The 6941-nt window shown below is 31.6% G+C and overlaps 1 pseudogene; it reads left to right on the top strand.

Moving 5' to 3' along the window:
• Positions 1–2319: 2319 nt before the first annotated feature.
• Positions 2320–5022, top strand: LOC112686723 (annotated as a pseudogene).
• The last annotated feature ends 1919 nt before the right edge of the window (positions 5023–6941 follow it).

Genomic DNA, 6941 nt, shown 5'->3' with positions numbered 1-6941 from the left:
CAAATGGTTTAATGAGCATGCATTTTTAACCTAAATCTTTATGAAATGGAAACGGAGTTTTTAACTCGATCGTGTTAATCATAATATAATAATATTAATTATTAATATTAATTAATTATTATTATAATATGAAGCATGTATAAAAACAGCGATATATAAGTATGCAACTGTATTCTGCGTTGTATTCTCGACAGAAACAGAAAAAATACTATATCGCGAGGGTTTATTATAGTCGAATTTCGAACAAACCGAACTTCAAAAGAACGCACGTTTCAGTGCGACGCGATGCGTTTAAGAACACCGGAGGAAAATATTTGAAAAACGCGTGTTTGTTGTTAAGTATACATTTGATTATAATCTCTTAAAACATGCACGCGATACAGGTGAATTTTGGAGGACCGGTCGTAGTGACAAAACGAAAATGATATCGATTCTGCAATCGGATTTCAGTTGTCCAATTAAAAATGGGGATACAACTACACTGCCTGCACTGTATCCTGATCTAGCAGAAATACTCCACTGTCCCCGCTGAAGACAATATTAGGCAGATAATCTAACATTATCTCCTCTATCTGGACGACCTGAGACGGTGGCAACTTCGACAACGGCGATGAGAGCGAGATGGACGATGAAACGATATAAGGAACGGAATCAATTTGTTTGCATAGGTGAACAGGAAATGGGAGTTAAATTAATTAAATTGAGAGGATCTTTGTGGTCGAATCGGTATGACAAAATGACCACAGAGCTCACACAATAAAGACAACCTAAAAAACTGAACAAACAGGACACACTTATAAACCGATGCGGGTAAAACAAGATGACCGGTTGGTAACGACGTAGATGGAGTACTGGATGACCTGGACGGTGTTACACATACACCCTCTGGGCGCCGATCCATTTTACCATCGACATGTTCCATAAAAATCCGTTTCCGGACGTTTTGTAAATCCATTGCTTTCGGATTGTTCGCCCATGGCGTTCTCGGCTAAACATTAGAGCACGTGTTATTTCGCACAAAAACACAAGACCCGAACGCACGTTGATGTGACAACGTGTCGTTTCGGTTGTCACGTCAAACGTACGTATCCCTGTGGTCCGTGAAATTGGTATGATTCCGGTAATAACGATTATACTGCATAATTTGTACCATTGTGATAGGTGTTATTTCCGCACAACGCGGCTTACAGTAATAAAGGATCGTTGTCGATTCCGACACATTTCATTTGAACCTCTGACAACATAAATAATGCTAATAGTAACAACAGTATTATGCGAAACGTTCTCCGTTGTCACTCCGAAAGCGACACGATACCCTCGTGTAATTGCCAGACTGTATCGAACCGATTACAGGTGTATAGTTATTATTTTCACGAAAACGTAAAGGGTGGAAATTTATTCTAAAATTTCCAATCGTTTTTCGATTTTTTGGTATTCTATGGCTATGCTTTTCAATGCACATAAAACGTCATGAATATTTTTCAAACAGTTTTTCGGAAATATGTTACTGATTTTAAACAGATGAAATGACGATACGGTGTTTATATTCCATGTTTTCGGAAATCCTTGGTTTGTTTTTATATTTTTCACCCGATTCTTTAGTCGCCATTGAAACACCATAAACCTGGTTAACACCAATACACAGTATAATATAATATGCACTCAAGTCATAATTTTTATTTTAAATAGCTCACTTGCAGTGTAAGGGTTTGATTTTAATTATTTTTGTTTATTTTCACCGTTGAAAAACTATTCGTCGGAACAGCATGGACCAACGAATATTTTAACGGCCAAATCCAGTTGCGTTATATTATTTATTGTCACGATGAGAACGAAGAAAAATAATGAAAAACGATCAGTATGAAGATTGAGCTATTCGTTTACAGATTTTATGTATACCGATAGCAACAGTGATTTGTATTCCAACGAGCGGAATAATAAAACATAAAAACAGAAAGAGAGAGAGAAACAACAGCCGGAAAACTTTATCAATTTTTGCCGGCCCTTTGAAGGTACAGCGTATATGGGATGATCGGGAAAAAACAACCCCGCAGGACTTTCCCCCCTCACCACTGTTTGTCACATAGGCACATTTGTATGCCGGTCGCAAAGATCGCTTTGCGTGTGACGCTGGCCACGGTCACGTCGGATCCGTACCCTCGCTCACCACCGGATTCACGTCCCTTGGCTTATCCCTCCCCCACGCCAATCCCTATGTCTTACCGTCTCTCTGTTTCCCTCTAACTCACTCAATCTATCTCTCTCTCTTCAAATCAATTCCCGTTAGACGATACGTCGCGCGATGCTCTGACGACAATGATGACGGTGCCACCGGTGAGTAACAGATGCGCGACGTAATATATTAGTATTTGTGAGCGGAGTTCACATACGTAATACGATGGTGATAATAATATGTTAATATTTCCCGTTATACTCATATACTGTTTTATAAATAATGTAGTACGTGAAGCAAAGGATTCGGGGTGACCAAACTTTTTCAACGTAAATCACTTACCATATCATAAGTGCTTTTTAAATTAAACTACAGTTAATTAGTGTACATGTGTTACGTATGTTTTAGAATAACTAAAATAACTGTTATATTATAGAGGTGTATAGCAGCAAAAAAGTATTTTACGTATATTTTGTAAAAATGAAAAATAAATACGTGACGTTAGAATTTGTATTAAAATTATGTATATTACAGCGAAGCTCAGATTTATTTAATCATTGGAATATGTATGTGAGATGTGTTTACATTCATATATACGCCGCTAAAATATTAAAATTAAATAAACTAGTAACTATGGTCGGTAGTTGATAGTTACGTACATTTAATCTAAAGTAGTTATCACTACAGCAGTTACAAAACTCCGTTGCATATAATTTATTGAAGTTGTCTCTTGTTTTTTAGGACATTTTTCTTCAACTCGTCACGTTGACACTGCTGGTGCACGACGATACGAGTTATCACATCGCTTGTGCCAGTCAATATCATTCGGACGGGAATTCATTTTCACGTCGTCTTTCGCACGCGCATCTGACGGGCCCGTCGTCGGTGTATCACGTTTACCCTATCTTCTGTTTATTTATTTTTTTTTCAGAGAAATAAAATGGCTAACGCAGTGCGCAAGATTTGTATGAAAATCAGAAACGGGCTTCCCTACCTAATGGGCTCGACGATCAAGACGTCGGCGTACGGTGGCTCCCTGATCGTGGACACCGTTCAACAGTACCCGATCAAATTACAACTGGTAATCGTTTTCGTGAAATGGCGACCGACCTTTTCAAGAGTATTTTGGTTCTATAATCATCATTGGTTGTACCTTTTCAGGACGAAATTATGTATAAATCGAATCTCGTTGACACCGTGTTCCGTCCATCACAGTCGTTGTACTCCATTGGACATTATGTCCCCAATAAACCGTCAGTTACAGCAGCAGTTGAATGGTTCAACACTTATTACAGCAATGATCGTAGTTTTCCTCTGACACGCTCAAACAGCACAAAAGCAAAGTCTAGTGGTATCAGGAAACCTGACGAATCACTTGAAAAGGGGCTGCCAAATGCAGATCAACTACATTATGTATATACTAGATTGGGAGAAGATGTCAGTTTGTCAATAGCATTATTTTTGTTGAAACTTTAACCGTTTATTTATGTATTAAAATAAATATATATGTTTTTTTCTTATTATAGCTGCCTTCGATGTTTAAACAAGGTTTGGATTATAGTCTGTACCATCCAAGACTTATATTTGAGAACAATATCAGAGGAAAAATGAGTGTGTAAGTCTTAAAAAAACAAAAATGTAATTTTTCTGTTTCAACTGTGTAAAACGGCATTTTAGGGGAGCGGAACACTTCATGATTATGATAACTCTATTACGTATTATTGGCCATTTAAAATATGCTTTAGTTAAGTTCGATATACTAAAAATAACCAAACATCCAGAAGATGGAACGATTAAAATCCGTTGGAGAATCAAAGGTATATCAGGGACGAAAGTATTCTTAAATTTTTGGAAATTCAATTTGTTCAAATTGGAACAAGTTATTAAAGAAAATGTTGAATCGTACGTAAACTTATATTTAATTTTAATTTTCAAAATTGTATAAAATATATCAATGGTGATAAGGAAAAAGGGACTAAATGACATTTTCAAGGTTTTCTGGAAAGGCGAAAACGTTTGTTTGATTGGTTTTACTTTCAAATGGCCATATCTTTTATTTTTTTTTTTTAGGTGTTTTACAAGTTTTTAATAAACTAACTAATGTTATAATTAAGACCAAGTTATTTTCCATAGGTTTAGATTATAATTTAAGCAATAATAACCCCCTACAATGTCGTTTAGACTTCATATGTATAATCATCTGAACAGAAATGTCGTGTATACACAAAGTTTTAAAACTAAAAATATATAATTATTATTGTTGTTGTTATATATTGTAATTTATATAATTATCAATAAATAGTAAGACTTTGACAAACATATAGTGCTTGTATTCAACTATCTAGCCATATATAATTTGTTGCTTAGACCCTAATATCGCTTAGTCCCTTTTGCCTTGTCATCATTATTGAACCACAGAATCACCAAAATGTATTTGGTTATTGCATTTATACATTTTCAGAATATAATTTTGTAAACTAAAAATAATATAAATTTTTTTTCTTTTTAATTTATAATTTGTGTTATATTATTTAGGTGGCATGATGGATTTTCAATATTTTATTTGGGATCAGATGGTAAGATTCACAAACTTACTGCTGACAAAGTAAGTTTTGCTAGACATTTTCGTGAACATTTTATTTGAAAACCAAATGTTTATTTTCTATAATTATTGTTTTAGATGCAACCTTATAATAATCTAGCAATCAAAAAAAAAAGAACCCATGAACTACAAAATTGACACTGCTTTTAGCTTTTAGGACTATGAATAGTTTTAACTAATTTATGACACTGAACAGACTAGCACACTACTGAAAATGATTATTACATCCTTTGAAGATATGTTTTAAAATTATTTACAACAGATGAATGAATCCTAGTATCCTGTTCACTCATTAATTTCATGCTATTTCCAACTAATTGTTTAATAACAATATTTAAGAGTAACTTATGTTATCAAATATATGTATATAAGTATATTGTTTGTTTAAACATAAATATGAAACAAACATAAATAAACAAACATAAATGCTTGTTGAATGTCTATTAGTTAAATAAGTAGTCAAAAAAATCAAAACACTGTTAATATTATAAAGTAACCATTGAATGGTTTACAAAATGCTACATAATATGAGCATTTACACGGCTTATTGACGGAAAATCAAATATGATTAATTATCACTAGATCATCTTGGCTTATTGTTTTGATTAATTTTTATATAGGCATTCTTGTAAAATCCATACTAGTATTACAACTGATATATGTAAATTGTGCTAGTATTGAAAATAGCAGCTTTGTTTTAAAAATAAAATAAAACCATTTTATTACATGAAATAAAAAATATTTTTTAAATAGTTGATTGTTTATTTTATTGATAAATTATTTGTATTATATAAACAACATACAGTATAAAATATTTTACTTTCATTCTAAAGACAGCCAAATATTTTTAATTTCTGTTCTATATTATAATCAATGTCAAAACGATTAACAATTTACCCGCTTTTGTGATAATGTAAACTTGAATTTTAATAATAAATTATGCGAATCATATTTTTAAAATCGATTTTTAATGCAAACCATGATTGTCGTTTAGGGAAAATCTCTTTGATGATTTTAAACAAAATTATATTGGCAGGCTTTATGCCCCGAAATAAAAATTTGATGATAAATATGTGTAAGTTCCTGTTTAGTATTAAGATAATATATCTGACAGAAAACATGTGATTTTATAATGGGCAAAAATAATCTATGTGTGTATACATTATACTATGAACACAAGTACGCTGAAAGCTACGTTTATGAAGGACAGTTCACCAAACGTAATTTTCAATTTCAAAATAACTTTTTTTTTTTTATTTGTCACAAAACATCATTAAAATAAGGGGAGGTGTCTGTATTGTAGATATAAATATATAACTTAATCATGATTTAAAGAAGCAATATTTCTTAGCACTTATTTTTTAAAAAATATACTTAAATAATAAAAAATACTTAATTAATAAATATACTTATAATTTATTTACAGAAGTATAGGTTCATATAAATCTTTATCCATGTACATTCGGAAAAGGTAAAATATAAATACTTAAACTGTTCATGTCGTAACTTGAATATTAAATATTAATTTGTTGTACTTTATTTGAGTATTTTTTCTTAAATTATTTTTTTTTTTTTAAACATTAGATTGTATGGCAACCTCATGTCATTCAATACAAATATATTTATTACTCGTATTATTATATTTTTTCTCTCATAAAATGGATATTTTTTGTCTCAATTGTTTTGAAAAAAAATTATTTTAAGCTATAATTAATATAAATATAAATGAGTAAGATTCATCATTTGAGTATTTGAGATACAGATATAGATGAATGACATTGTTGTATCGACATTTTAAACTTGAAATCAATGTACCATACTTTTGAAAAAAATAATACGATTCTGAGTGAAAAAGGAAGGATGGACCAGTTTATGCTTCTAAAGGTAATAACCATAATGATAAATATAGTAATAAAATAATATATCTTTATAAGTTGGAGTAGGTTTATTTTAAATGTTCTAACTTTTGCAAAAAAAAAAAAAATATAAATAAATATAGGTTAGGTTAGAAAACTACATTGCAATAGGGGTTTACAGTGCTGCCGAAAGGAATGCAATTCTACATTGATATTTAGTAACTAATTATTATACTGTAGTTAATGTGGTTTTTGTGTCGGAATTTTAGTAATAATAGTGTTGATTTGTACGAATAACGTTTAATATCTG

Source organism: Sipha flava, unplaced genomic scaffold, assembly GCF_003268045.1.
Source record: "Sipha flava isolate LNK unplaced genomic scaffold, YSA_version1 323_pilon_pilon, whole genome shotgun sequence".
In the NCBI taxonomy this organism is placed as follows: domain Eukaryota; kingdom Metazoa; phylum Arthropoda; class Insecta; order Hemiptera; family Aphididae; genus Sipha; species Sipha flava.
This window is presented reverse-complemented; position numbering and strand designations above follow the sequence as displayed.